The sequence below is a fragment of the Balaenoptera physalus genome (genome assembly GCF_965194825.1).
Source record: "Balaenoptera physalus genome assembly, chromosome: 8".
In the NCBI taxonomy this organism is placed as follows: domain Eukaryota; kingdom Metazoa; phylum Chordata; class Mammalia; order Artiodactyla; family Balaenopteridae; genus Balaenoptera; species Balaenoptera physalus.
In genome coordinates, this window is record NC_138887.1 from 20920632 (window position 1) to 20936136 (window position 15505).

Sequence of the window (15505 nt, forward strand, 5' to 3'; positions counted from 1 at the left end):
TTGGCAATAGGAGAAAGTCAGAATTCATTTGACAGCTTCCTATTCAGCTCTCTGCAGTGTAACCTCTTGGAAAGAACACATGCTTAGGAGTCAAACTTGTTTTACATTTTTGGGCAAATTACTTAACCTCTGTGAACTTTGGTTTTCTCAGCTGTAACTTACTCACAGTTATACCTATTTTACAGGACTATTAGGAAGATTAATAAGATAACATATGTAAAGCACCTGGCACTGGAACTGACATGTATTGGGTGTGAAGAAAGATTGGTTCTCTTCCCCTTCCAAATAAGTAATGGCCTAGGACAATTAACAAAAATTTGCAAGCTAAAGCATTCATATTACATAAGATATCATAAGCATCCCTGCCAAATATGAGATATAACTAAGAATCATGCTTCATATAAATTATCATACATGAAGAATTCTTTTACAAGGAGTTGACGTTTAATTTCTTTTCTTCATAAGCAGGCATGCTAAAATGTGGAAGGGGAAGTGTTCTCATTCTTTTGTTTGCCTACATATTATATCCAATTATGAACGACTTTGCTGAATTCTCAGGTGCATATTCCATTCATATCTTTTCATTATTAGATCTCTGTCTCATGTATATGGTAGATTCCCTCACTGGTAACATCCTAGAGACTTTTTGTCTTTTACCTGGTCTCAACCCTTAACCTTAAGTTGTCTGCTCAACTTTGAGTTGCTGGAGAATATCTGACTTGACTTTCTGCAAATGGTGCTTATCAAGATATTACTGGAACTTCTGAGTCCTATATTTGGCAATGTTTTTTCTTTAATCAATCTTTTGTCTACTTGTGTGTTCCCTACAATGGTTCTTCCAAAGCTCCTTTATTATCCTCAAGCTCCTAATCCCTCTCATCCTATAACTATAGGCATTTTATTCCTCTAACTTTACCAAAGAGATAAAAATCATCACGCATGAATTCTTTTTCTCCCTTCTTCAGTTCTGTGAAAGAGATGTTGCTCTCTGAGGCCAGCTCTCCATCAGTGCTCAGGATTCTGTCCTTGCCCTCCTATAGAATATCTCCTCAGTTTTCCCCCTGTCATCATCTTCAGTCTTTCCTTTTCCAATTTTATGTTATAAACCATTTATATTTCAATGAGAGGTGCTTGAATCTAGAGTATGAAATTTGATGGTTGTAGATTGGATGGGACCACTGTATACTAGATGGCTCTGTGAGGGCTTGCTACACTCTCAGCCCTCGTCTGAACAAAGCAGGAAGTTGGTCAAGCTTGGTTGGATTATTTCACTTTTCTTTCTCAGCCACAGCTGAATGGGTCAGTAATTGGTGCCTGGCCCTAAAGCAGCCAGCCATTTTATAGGCCTTGAGGAATCCATGAAACCAGCTGGCACAAGAGCTTTGCCCTGTAGAGGCTTTGCATCCTTGACGGTGAGTTGCTGACCCAGTCAGAATCTCTGTTACTGCAAGTTTGAGTCAGGACAGAGTGTAAGCAGGAAGAGTTGCTAGAAAAGCAGAGGCCCAAAAGAAACCATGAATTAACAAAGCCCTAAAGCAGAGAGAAAGTAGTCATAGTGGAGAAGGGAGAAGAAACAAGCAGCAACTGCCCCAAACTGTCAAGAGGCAGAGAGACTGAGTGACAGCTTGGCCAGCTGTGCTGTTGGATCATTAGAGCTGGTCTCAGACTGTGGTAGCTTCATCTTGTGTCCTGAACTGTGAGTTCAGATGTCCCCATTTATCCCTATGATAAACTCATCACCTGCAGTAACCAAAGGATGACTGCCAGCCTGGACAAGCCTCATACGTTTGGCTGGCTGTTTAATCTTAAGCCATTTTTCTTCCCTAATTGGCTCTCTCCCTGTATCTTTCTACTCCTATCTAAGTATAGTACTTGGCTATCTATGCTATCTACCCTTCCAACATATTTATGCCTCCTGTGTCTACAAAATAGTTAACAATCTCAGGACTAAAAGTTTTGCTTGTTCCCTCCTTTTTATAATGTTATTCAATTCTGTGTCTTCAACAGTGATCTGAAATTAAAATTAGTGGCTTGCTTTTCTTTTTTGTCTTTTAAAATTAAATCTGACTCTTGTGCTAAATGTAATCATTTACTTTCTGTAGTTGTTTAATAGTCTCCTTGACTGGTTTCTAAGAGTTTGGGGTTGTTTTTGTCAAATTCTCTTACAAGTTTTGATCAATTATTTATATATGGGAATTACTGGTTTTCCTAACCTTGTACTAAGAGGTGTGCTTTAAAGCAAAATAGGCTTGTTGCCAAAGCCTATGACCAGTTTGCATCCCTTGGGATATATACCCAGTTTTGCAAATGCATTTACTTGATTTTGCCTGGAAATGCAGACTTTGAGCTGGCAGCTTTCCTGCCTTCTATTTATCCCCTTACTCTTGCTCTCAGCCAGAATTTACTGGGTCAGATTAGTGGTGCTGAAAGATTCTCATAATATGAATCTACTGTTTGGGGAAAGACCTTAGGGTAAGAGGTTAGTCTTGCAAATATGGGAAACAGACCAAGTACTTTTAAAATTGCAATTTTATTCAGTTTTTCTTTCATCCATTCTATGAATAGTATTTGAATATTACGTGCTAGGCACCGAGCTAGGTACTAGGGGTATAGATATTAAAATATAGGTCCTCTTTTCATTAAACCTGGAGGCAAGGAGGTGATAGTCATGCAAAAAACTTTTAGCTTGTGGAGGGTATGTGCTGTAATGGAGTTGCCAGTGTAAGTGTCACATGCAAGCAGTTTAGTATAGCTGGAGAAGATGATGTTTGTTGACAAGGGATGAAGATGATGCTAGCAGGTGACTTTGTGAAACCAAGGAATTTGAATCTTATCCTCAGAGATTAGGACTGCCTAGTACAGTTCTGGCATGTCATAGTTGCTTGGTGAATACTAAACTAAGGTACCACATTCTTCACTTGGGTACTTAGTGAACAGCTCCAGGCTGAGAATTAAGTTTTTTAACTTAAAATTTTAGTCCATGTTAAATCTATGCTAGAATTTTTATGTCATTAAAAAAACTGACACAGCACAAATTTGTATCTAAGAATATATAAAATTAAATTGACTTTGGTTTCTTTCTCCACGTTTGGATGATGTAGTTAATTTATAATTATTTGCAAAGTTAAATCTGTCTGTCTTTTTTTTTTTTTTTTAATTACAGAGTAGCCCAAATCGTCTGCAGTATGATAAGGATCATGGGTTCTGGAATCAGGCAGAGCTGGGATTCTTTGCAGCATGTGTATGGCCTTGGGCAAGTTACTTAACCTCCCTAAGCCTCATCTGTAAAATGAGGTGGAGAGCTGCTGCTGGAGCCTAAAATGGTTCTTGTGAGTATAAAATTAGAGAACGTCTGTGTGATGAGCATGGACCTGGTCCACCACCCTCCTATGCAGCAAAACATCAATTTATTTGTCCTCAATCAAACTAAATCTGACATTGAGCACCTACTCAGAATACTATCAAGAATTCAGTATGTTATATTTGGAGGAGCCTCGCCTCCCTAGATTGACACAAAACCCAGGGGATTCAGCTACTACCTGGAAAAGATGGAAGAGGCCTGGTCCTTATTCTCTGGTGGTAGCTATCCCTCCATTCTGATGCTTCTGCCTGGCCAGCGCTTCCTGTGTCTGTTGGGCATGGATGCTCCAGCCAGCTCAGAGATGCTCCCCACAGAGGTCCTCCCCCCCCCCCGACCCCAGGCCCAGCTTCAGGATCCTCACCTCTGCTTCAAGGCCTCGGATATTAGTGCCCATCTCCTGCCACAGATGCCTCACAGCTGTGCTCCATTGCACATCTGCAGCCTGTCTGGGGGATGTGCCCCTCTCCCAGCAACCCTCACCCTCTCATTTTCCACCAGATGCTGTCAATCCACCAGACTTCCAAACCAAAGCCTGGCTGAGGAGTTGCCTTGTGGACCTTGAGAACTTCTGTTTTCAGCCCAGAAGCTCCAAAGGTAATGATACCCATGGAGAGGAGGGACTCAAGCTCAAAATAGAATTGTGTGGCTGTCTTCTTGGAATAGGGGAGGGAAAGACGTCACTCATTCTTTCGAGTCTCTTCCAGCAGCAAATATCCCAAATAATCCTGCCACTTAGGGGAAGTGCTTAGTTTGGTACCTGGTATGTAGTCATCTCACAACTGTTAAATATTAGCATTATTATTTTTATTAGCATCCCTTTTGGATAAGAGGCAAGGATTCAGAGTGATCTCAGTAAATTAAAGAAATTATCCAACTGGAAAATGAACTAGAGAAACTGAAGCTGTCTAAAGAAAGAAATCTAAATTGTTAAAGGGATGAAAAATCAGGCTTTGGGAGAAAGCACTTGGATTACTCAATATGGAAATGAAGGAAATGGAAGGCTCACATTTGTCTTTGAGCATGTGACAGCTTACAGGGAAGGCCCTAATCAGCTGTTCTTCATCAACACCAGAATTTAAAGCAGCAGATAGTAAGTTGAATTGTATTGTGAGATTTTGGCTAGTCACACGCACAAAAAGCATGAAACAAAAAGCATCAAGCATCTTATTCAACACAGAATGTTGGTAGAAACTGTGGCTACCCCAACTCTAGAGACGCTTCAGGCAGCTGTGGGGTTCACCTGCTTGGAAACAGGGACTGGTTTAGTTGATGCATTGGGTCCTCCATATCCGTGTAGAATGATACTGTGTAGAGTACATTGTCATTTAGTGGGTGATCCTGAAAGTCATATTTTCTCATCTCCAGTGGAATATTTTTCATCTCAGTTGAACATGCAGGAGATGCGGCATAGAAGGAAGGCCCTGCTCTGAGTATCAGGAACCTAGGTTTGTATCTTTGCTTTTAGGCTGATTTCCTAGGTGACCTGTAGTAGCCATTTACTCTCTATCTGAATAAAGATGGGACAGAATTAAAATAACTTGATCTGTTCCCATTGAACTTTACCATTCTGAGACTTTTTTTCTTTACATTTTCTTTCTTTACTGCTAATGAGCAGTAGAATTAAGACTCCTTTTATTCTCAGAGAGTAGACTGTGGTTGTAATTTCCTAATATAAATACTTAATTTACAAGCATCTAGTTTCTAAATGGAAATTAAAAAGGTTTTCTTGTGGAGAAATTTAGCTGCTCCACTATTCTAACAGAAGTCTGTTTTCATCTGTTGTTCTAATTTAAGGGAACCTGTTTTCCATGGGGCAGGTAATTTGGAACCCTTTTGTTTCTTACTGTGGCCCTTCTGTTTAGCAAATTAGTCTTTTCACTGCTCCCAAGTGACCTTTCGTTTGTTTTGGTGTTGTGGGATTAAGCAATCACACTTTTCAACAGAGCCTTGGTATTAAGACAAGATCCTCTTCAGTTTTAGGTTTTACTAATTTTTTGAAATCACTTTGTCTTGATTCAGCCATTTTACTATCTGCCCAAGGAGCTAATCAGATCACATCTCATTAGTAGGCCTTATTTTAAAACTCTGGGAACAGAAATTTCTTCTTCCAGTGATCTTCCACCATACCTAAAATGTAGCTCATGGTGGCAACTCCTTTCTTATTTTCTATGGGCTTGTCTCATTCTAAATAGGTGAATCCCAAGATTGTGAGATGGGATCCTTGATTGATTTCCATTTCCTTTTTCCCTCCATGCTCCAGTCCCTACACGGTACTGAACTCTGAATGCCATGTTGCCAGAGAGCGACAGAACCTCTGTACTTGACTCTGTGCATTGTTTGGTTTGACCTTCTGTTTGCAACTTACTTTTTCTGTCCTCTTTAAGCATCTTATTAAAAGGTTAGGTAGGCACATAATGTAAACCAGCTTAATTCTGCCGCCATAACAGAACGTAACATCTTTGTGTTTATTATAAGATTATAAGAGCTCTTCGAAACAAAGTCTGTCTTACAATTTTTATATGTTCCCAAACATGTAATATAGGTCTTTGAACATAACATTCTCCCTGAGGGTTGAATAAAGAGGGAGCAGCAGAGGGAGACCGTAAGGTTTACTAAGAGTGTGATGTCTTCATGATGGGCTCAACCCTGGCTGCCTGTTAGAATGACCTGGACACTTTTTAAAAAAATGACATATTTGTCCCACCCCCAGAGATTCTGAGGAGAGGAGGATTTTTTAGCTCTGCCCCCTGTCACCAGTTACTCTTAGGGAGCCAGTATTGTCATTATTAAAACTTTGGTCTACATTATCAAAAACATTTAGACAGTGATGAAGACATTGTTAGTGGGTACATGATTGCAGAGGCTAGAACAAATGTGTCTGCTATGTTGACAACTTAAAATTTTGTGCCCTAAATAATGTGCCACTGTTTTCTCTTTTTTTATTTATTAGTTTCTTGGCGCTTCTCGTACCCGGAGACCCTGTTGATCCTTGTTACATGCTGACAGCACGTGTAAGTAGTACTGTTCCTGCCTCAAGGACTTAAAGATTGACAATATGTTCAGACAGAACATGTCAGCTGAGTGGTGTCAGTGACGTTTAGCCCCTCTCTGCTCCCCTGAGTGCTCATCTGTGGTGCACAGATACAGCAAGTCTTTTAGGTACTTCATTTCAAGAGGATATTTTTTTTTTCCTTTTTATTTTTTTTTAATTAATTAATTAATTTATTTATTTTTGGCTGTGTTGGGTCTTCGTTTCTGTGCGAGGGCTTTCTCTAGTTGTGGCAAGCGGGGGCCACTCTTCATCGCGGTGCGCGGGCCTCTCACTATCGCCGCCTCTCTTGTTGTGGAGCACAGGCTCCAGACGCGCAGGCTCAGTAGTTGTGGCTCACGGGCCCAATTGCTCCACGGTATGTGGGATCTTCCCAGACCAGGGCTCGAACCCGTGTCCCCTGCATTGGCAGGCAGATTCTCAGCCACTGTGCCACCAGGGAAGCCCAGTAACAGATTCTTTATGGTCAGCTAGGCCACAAGAGTTGCCTACAACTCAGTTGATAATTTAACTCTTTTAAAAAATTGAATAATCTAAATCTGTAGTTGTCAAAGTGTGCTTCAGGGCCTTCTGGGGATTGCCAAGACTCTTTCAGGGCTGTGCAAGGTGATGGATCTTTCATGTATGGGTGAGAGATCCATCAAAGCATAATATGGACCAATGTATTTTTTTTTTTTTAGAATTTCACTTTATTTATTTATTTATTTATTTATTTATTTATTTATTTATTTATTTATCTATTTATTTTTGGCTGTGTTGGGTCTTCGTTTCTGTGCGAGGGCTTTCTCTAGTTGTGGCAAGTGGGGGCCACTCTTCATCGCGGTGCGTGGGCCTCTCACTACCACGGCCTCTCTTGTTGCGGAGCACAGGCTCCAGACGTGCAGGCTCAGTAGTTGTGGCACACGGGCTTAGTTGCTCCACGGCATGTGGGATCCTCCCAGACCAGGGCTCGAACCTGTGTCCCCTGCATTGGCAGGCAGATTCTCAACCACTGCGCCACCAGGGAAGCCCCAAGGATCAATGTATTTTAATGTAACAGTTTAAAATATATAAGGTATGGTTTCAGATTCCACCCAGTGATGTCACCTTTAAATAATCCATGTACACTTGAAAAGAATGTGTATTCTGCTATTGTTTGGTGGAGTGTATGATAAATATCAATCAGGTCAAATTGGTTGATAGCATTGTTCACGTTTTCTGTGTACTTACGGATTCTCTGTCTACTTTTTCTATCAGTTATTGAGGAAGGGGTATTGAAATCTCCAAATATAATTGTTATTTAGCTGTTTCTCTTTTCATTAGTATCAGTTTTTGCTTCATTTATTTTGAAGTCCTCTTATTAGGTGCATACATGTTTAGCCTTGTTATGAACTTTTGACAAATTGATCCCTTTATATTATGAAATGACCCTCTTTATCCCTGTTAAGATACTCTGCTCTGAAATCTATTTGTCTAATATCAACGTAGCCACTTTGGCTTTCTTTTGGTTAGTATTAGCATGGCATATATTTTCCCATCCTTTTACTTTCAGCCAATTTGTGTCTTCATTTTTAAAGTGAGTTTTTTTGTAGCCAGGATATAGTTAGGTCTTGCTTTGTTATCCAGTCTCCGAATCTCTGTCTTTTCATTAGGATGTTTAGACCATTTACATAAAATGTGATTATTGATATGGCTGGATTTAAGCCTACAATGTTGACATTTGTTTTCCATTTGTCCCAACAGTTCCTTGTTCCCTTTTATCTTTTTTCTGCCTGCTTTTGGGTTGTGCATTTTTCATGATCCTTTTTATCATTTTTGTTGGCTTATAGCTGTTTGTTTTGTTTCATTGGTTGCTTTAGGGTTTGTAATATACATCTTAAACTTACCACATTCTACTCTCAATTGATGTTATATCACTTGGCATACAGAAGAAGAACTCTGTAATAATATGCTTCCATTTCTTCCCTCTGAGAATTTGTGCTGTTGTGTCATACATTTTGTTTCCACATGTTATAAATTCCACAGTGCATTGTAGTTGTTTTTACTCTGAATAATTGGTTGTCTTTTAAAGGTATTTAAACAATAAAAAGAAACCTTTATATTTTTTGACATAATTACCAGTTCTGGTCTGCTTTATCCGTTTGTTTAGATCTAGATTTCCTTTTGCTTGAAGGACTTCCTTTAATATTTATTTTAATGTAGATCTGCTAGTGATAAATTCTTTCAGCTTTTGTATATCTGAAAAAGTCTTTATTTTGCCTTGGTTTTTGGACAACTAGTTTTAAGCAATTTGATTATGAAGTGACTTGGTGTGGCTTTGTTTGTGTTTCCTGTGCTTGGAACTCATTAAGACTCTTGTTTCTATGGGTTTATTAATTTCATCAAATTTGGATTTGTTAAAATCTTGGCCATTATTTCTTAAAAAATTATTTTCTGTCCCTCATCTGCTTTAGGGACTCCAAATACATGTATATTAGTCTTCTCAAAGCTTTCCTAAGTATCAGTGATATTCTGTTCACTTTTTTTTCAGCTTTTTGTCTCTCTGTGTTTCATTTTGTATGGTTTTAATTGTGAGATCTTCATGTTTACTAATCTTTTCTTTTCCCATGTCTAATCTACCATTATATATCTTATCCAGTTTCTTAGTTGTTTCAAGGAGGATGGTAAATCTGATTCCTGTTATTTCCGTCTCGTTTGGAAGCAGAAATCTCATCCATTTTCCAGAAGCCAGAAATTAAAGAGACTTGCAGAGATTTAAAACAATTCTACACCTTAAGCTATTTTTTTGTTTCCTGTGGAAAATATGGTTTTTATAAAAAATTTTAAGGATAACATTTATTATCATTATCTTTAAATGAATTAAATAAGTGTTTAAAATTTTTCTGTTTTAATTTTGAACATGGTAAATATTGATAGATATAACCCATGCAAACAAAAGGTCTTTGGGTTCCTCAATAATTTTTAAGAGTGTAAAGTGATTCTGAGACCAAAAAATCTGAGAACAATTGATGTAAATGTACTAAAGTGTTTACTGTGGGTTGCTTGAACTTAGAAGTTGGGTAACCCTGGTGCTGGGGAGGGCACGGTTACAAGAATGAGAAGACCCATAAGCAGATAGAAGAAGGAAGGAGAAGAACAATCAAGCAAAAGTTAAGCCACCTGGCTCCCAAGAGACACAGAGTAATGTAGATTCCTCATTTTTCAGCTTCTGTCTTGACATTTGTAAGGCCCAGTTATTCCTCCGGCACTTAGGATTTTTGAGATAGTACTAAAAGTAAATTCCATCTTTTTTTTTCCTTAAGGAGGAAAAAGAAACTAGAGGAGAAAATTAAAACACTATGGTAGACTTAAAAGGAAGACATTTTCGGAGTCCAGGGTTCTCTTGGAGTCCAGAAATTACAGTGCTATGACAAAGGCTGATACTGTTCACGATGCTCCACGTGGAGGCCAGAAGATTGCATGTCTGGCGTGTAGAAAAGGAATCTATAGTTTTGTGATTCTGTGGTTATTTTCAGTATGCTGGTTAGTTCACTGGCACACACTAGAGAACCAGGACCTTCCCTCACCTTACTGTCTAATCTTGGTAACACCTCTCCGGGACTTTGTTTCTCCACAATTACAGAGTGGGAGTCAGAAGCCTTTCTAGGTCTTTGTCTGCAAGTAACAGAAACCTACATCAAACTGGCTTAAGCACAAAGGAGCATTTATTGACTCATATAATTGGGAAGCCAAGCTGAGCTAGTACTGGCTGTGACACAGTTGGATCCAAGTGTTCAAAGTGCCATTGTGGCTTCACTCTAAGTTCTCTTCCCTCTTCCTATTCCTTCCCATTTTCTGCCCATTCCCTTCTGCTTACCTCTGTTTGCTTTGTTCTCCATTCAGCCACAGAATTGCCACCAGAAGCTCTAAGCTCATATGGACCTTTGAGCTCATGAACCCAGAGATAGAAACCAAAGATGCACTCTCTCCCAGCATCCACCGACCAATCCTTTGGAGACTCTTTCATTGACTTGACTTGGGCCATATGCCCATCCTTTGAACCAATGACCTTAGACAGGGCTGTGAAGAACCTCGGTTAGCCAGACTGGTTATGTGCCCACTCCTTTGGCAGGGAGTAGAGGATAAATTGGTATTGGCAGTCCCATCAGAACCACATGGAATGAGACGGAGGCAGCTTGGTGACTGGAAGGGTGCTGGGCAGACTGCAGCCTGCACCCTTAAAGTGTCATGAAGTGAAGCAAACTATGCCTATTATGTGTTTATGATTTAAAAAGAAATACAATCATGTGGCTATTACAGCATTGTTGGGAATTTGACATTTTCTTCTGAGTCCCCCAATTCTCTTCTTAGCAACAGTTTCTTTTCCTATTGCTTTTCAAGCATTTCATCTGCATGGTTTAGATTTCATCTTTGCTCTGAGGCTTTTTACCAACTTTTGTTATGTCAAGAATAGAGTCAGCTGCACCCAGAGCATTCCCACTCAGTGATTTTCATTCCTGCCAACACATTCATGCTTCCTTTTAATTCTAAATCTTTTCTACCTGAATCTTTCCTTTAACCCTGATGTGTAACAGACGTGTAGAATCAGAGTTGGTATTAAAAGTCTACAAATCAATAAAAAATCAAAGAGGATGATCTCTTAATACAGAGTCCTCATCAAATTTAATGTTTAGTTGAGTAATCACCTCCAGGCTCTTTGGGAGTGCAAAGTAGAGTGAACACATAGGTGAAGGATTTATTCACAGTGCCAGAAATGCTTAGTATGCAAGACATACTCTGTTTTCTCTGAAGTGGCAGCCTTTAATAACAAGCTCTCTCTACTAATCCACTTTGGAATCTCATTCCTGTGTTTTTCAGCCTAGAAGAACTGAACAAAAATGTAAAGTCTGAATTTGTTTACTCATAAAAATAAGATCTGTAGTGTCATTTTAGTCATATTTCAGAATGTAGCTTATCACCTACATGTTGTTTCTAGATTGGTACTATCAAAATGAAAAGGCAACTTGCCAGGTGGTTATTATATTCTAGAATATTCAAGCAAAGAAATTTGCATTTGGAATTAAATATAAGATCCTTGGTCTTCCGTAGATCGAGCTAAGGCTCACAGTTCAGTTAGAGACAAGAATCTGGCCTTCACTTGTATGCATTTAAATGGGTGGGTTGCTGGAAAGAAATACTCCAAAAAGCTAGCAGAGGTTGTCTCTAGAGGTGAAAACAGGTGGTATTAATATTCTTTTCTCTGCTCTTCTCTACTGTTTAAGTTTTCTGCAATGGGCACATGTCCCTTTCACAATAAAAATAATTTTTATTTTTAAGAACAAGCAAAGGCTATTTATTCAGATCTTGATATATCAAGGGGGTCAGCCACTGTCACTTGCATTTTAGCAGAGACTCAAAGACAAGTAGGAAAGTGGGAAAGCTTATAGTGGAAAAAAGGGAAGGCTTCAGGTATGCCCTGATTGGAAGCTGTTTGCATGAGGAAGCCATAGGTGGGCTAACTAGAAGCCTAAAAGCAAGGTATTTTATGGTGTACATATTTGGGTCTCTCTGACTGTTCCTAAATTGGAAGTGGGGATAAAAATTAGAGAAGCTGTCAGTTATTAGTCAAGTCCTTGTCATTTTGAGCCAGTTATCATAGAAGTTACTGTTTGGCTTCTTGGATTATTATTAGAGATAGCAATCCAGTCTCCTGCAAGGCTGACTTATAGCAGGCTGGTTTCATGGGCTGATTATTGTATAATAAGGGGGTTGGTTTCCTGGGCAGGTTGCTGTAAGTTGTGGGTCAGAGTTCTGTTTTTATACACGGTTTGGTAATTGTCTGTATATTCAGTTTCTCACCCAGTGGTGCTGACTGCCCTTCTCATTGACTGCCGTTTCTCTGTCATGCATTATTATTTCTAAGGACATCTTCACATTGAGTCCGTCAATATCAGGTCCTCCAACAGTTAAAATAAGTTTTACAAAGGCATGTTTTTTAGGTAGTGTGATGCTGTGATTTATGATAAGAAATGTATGTTTGGTCTTCATCCACTATTCCTAGCACAGAGCTCTTAAACCCTTGGAATTTCTTAGGTATTGAGAGCCATAAGGGTGTCTTTTGCTATGTTAATGAGATGACATTTTTTTTACAAAAATAATTTTTAAAAAATTACATCTATGCTGAATTGTGAAAGTTCTTGGAATATACCGAGTTAAGTTTAAGCAAGATATAGCTACTTAATGAAACTGACTGACACTCAGAAAACTGTGGCTTGAACCCCGATCTGGGCACTCTGATTCTGCCTTGACTCTGCAGGACAGGTCCCAGTGTGGTCTGGCATGTGTACCCACCTTAGGATCCTTTGCTGTGCCGTTGGGGCTGCAGGAGACCTATCTGCACGAGCCCCATAAGGCCTCTTAGGACAAACCCAGAGGGGACTCTAGAGCTTAAGTTCAGGTCTCCAGTTCTCAAGGTTTCAGAGTGCATCAAAAAGAAGAGAAATTTTCCCCAACTTCTGAGAGTAAGGGCCGGGGTGGGAGAGGGAGCATATCCCTTTAAGTGGGGAGAGAGAGCCATAGGCACACTGCCATGAAAGAAGACCCTTCACTCCCAAGCCCTCTCCTCAAGCATTTACCTCGTCTGTGCTCACCACGTGCCAGCAGGATCACTGGCTCATCTCTTCCAAGTGCCTGTAAGCTCAGGTGTCAGGTTTGGGAAGGGTCTGTCCAGCACACAGAGTCCCGTTGACGAAGAGTGCAGCGCAGTAGCACTCAAATCTCAGACCCAATCTGACTCACAGTACACTTGTTCAAGAACAAAGTCACAGTTAGAAGCCTGCAGAGAATCCTGACCATCGAGCAGTAGCATAAGGCCCAGGTTAAGACGACCGTGAATGGGTCTTGGAGGTAACAGGCCTGATGTGAGTCCTGGCTCTTACCCAGCAGAGGTGAGATCTTGGGGCAGAACTTACCCACTCTGAGACAAATTTCTTATATAGAAGTGTGGGTAGTTTATTAGAAAGGTTACCAGAAATAAGATGGGGGTGAAATGTTGGCAATAGAAATTGCTTAATAAATGACAACTCTGGTTATAATTATATGCTAAATCATGTTTACAAAATCAGTCCCCTTCCAGCCATTTCTTTCAGACTCAAAACCCCATTCTTTAAGTTTCCCATCAAACCTGTTAGTAAAACCAAGAACCATTTGTTGCTCATCTCTGAACCAGCTATAAATTGTCTTCATCATGCTTCGGCTACAACGCACACGCTGGAAACAGCTTGGCATCCATCTTTTGGATTCCAGGGATGACTTTTATCACCTTGGAAGGCTTAGGCATGTTACTCATAGGAAGTGCTATTAATAGGTCAGACCATTATCCATAGTGTTCAGAACATGTCAGGTTTTTTTGGTTTCTTTGTTTGTTTTAATAAGGAGAAAGAAAAGAAAAAGCAACACTACTGAGTCTACTGATCCTATGGTGGAAGTCAGGTCCTCACTTTTTTGTATATTCTTCTGTAACTAGGTTAAATTTGATATTTTACTTTTCTCTGCTAATAAGACGATCCTTGACAAAGTCATGGTCACCAAATCAGTGTGTTTCTCTAATACGGTAAATCATGTTAGAGATTAACGGAAGCTTTTGGGTATCTGGTTTTACCAGAAACTAAATGTAACGTGGGCCACAGTGGACTGGAGCAAAGAAAGCATAACCTTTGCAATTTTCATTACTTCATAGACGCTATGCATAATCTTATTTTCCACATGCAGATGTTAGGATAAGGAAATGGCTACATTCTGTTTTTTCCCATATCATAAACCAGTAATTTCATCTGAAAAAGTAGCTTGTTCAGTGTTTTATTGAATCTAAGATGCTGTCTATTGTAAAATATATCATTATTCTGTGTAATCACTAAGAAAGAGCACTGCCATTGATTGAGAGATGTTAAATCTGAAAAAGTGAGTCTTGAAATCAGTCAAAGATGGTATATACTTCTATGTTTGATGAGTTCTTTTTTACATCCTTTGTGTCTCCCTGCTCCCGTTAATACTTAAAGACATTAGTTGACTAGTTTGAGAGAATTCATCACAATTAAAATAGATGTTCCACGTTATACAACACAGATACAGCCGTTCACCGCTGAATGCCCTAATCTTAATGGCATTTTAAGCACTAATGAAATGGAGCTAGTTTATATTTCTTGAATTGATTAAATAAGATAAAGGCTCAGTCATCAGGCAGATCAAGACAGGCATCACCAGGAGGACTGGCTGGATCTTATAGTGTTCACAGGATTTGTAAACAGAAATGCCATTTTGTCATTCCTACCATCTTGAGCACTTGTTCCTAACAAGTCCTTGGGATAACACCAGATCCCCCTGCCCTTTTTTTTTTTTTTCTGAACCAGTCACAGAAGAGCTTCAGATTTTGGCTAATATTAATCAGTTGACCCCAGGCAGTTATGACATATTCCTTAGGAGTATAACAGGCAAACAGGCAGAGTTATTTCAGCAAGAGATTTTGGTAGCAGAAGACTAAGAAAAAACTCAGCAAGGAGAATGGTAGATGGAAAATGTTGGGTGGGAAATTGTGTTTCTATTTTGAGGATAGTAAAACCATTACATTTTAATGCATTCAGGTTCAGACTGATTCATAGCCAATGGCCATGGAAGTTAAAGCCAGAGGTGCACACTCCCACTGAGGTGCAGTGCATCCACACTCTGACTTTCAAGAGTCAGAGGACAGGAGGTAGGGGCTTGATCTCTGGAAGCCTCAGTTTCCTCATCTATGCTCTTGGACTAGGTGGTCTCCAAGCCCCTTTTAGTCCATGATGCTGTGGTCTAGCCAGAGGTCATCGTTGAACAGCAAAAGCAAGCCCTGGGTCAGCCTCCCCATGAAGGAGGTTAGGACTGAGTAACTGCCGTGGTGCCAAGGACTTCTGGCATCAGCTTGGCCCACAGGACCTCAGACTCCAGGTTCCTGGACCTTGCAGAGCTGTTCCTGAGATTGTTGTTTTGACTGTTGGGTATCCAAACACCCTTCCTACTGGGGGACAACCCCAGATTAGGTGGAGCACAAGGGCCAGCCAGGACGTGGGCATGTGCCAGGGCTTAGCCAAGCAGAGCCACAGGCACGA

General features: G+C 39.9%; 1 long non-coding RNA gene across 1 annotated transcript in view; it reads left to right on the forward strand.

Moving 5' to 3' along the window:
- The first annotated feature begins 1418 nt into the window (after window positions 1-1418).
- Window positions 1419-15505, forward strand: part of LOC309666291 — a 48021-nt gene continuing 33934 nt past the window's right edge. Inside the window, exons 1-4 of the long non-coding RNA XR_014267002.1 lie at window positions 1419-3329; window positions 3860-3955; window positions 4727-4806; window positions 6312-6372. This is a non-coding gene — a long non-coding RNA (uncharacterized lncRNA). The remainder of the gene's footprint in view (window positions 3330-3859; window positions 3956-4726; window positions 4807-6311; window positions 6373-15505) is intronic.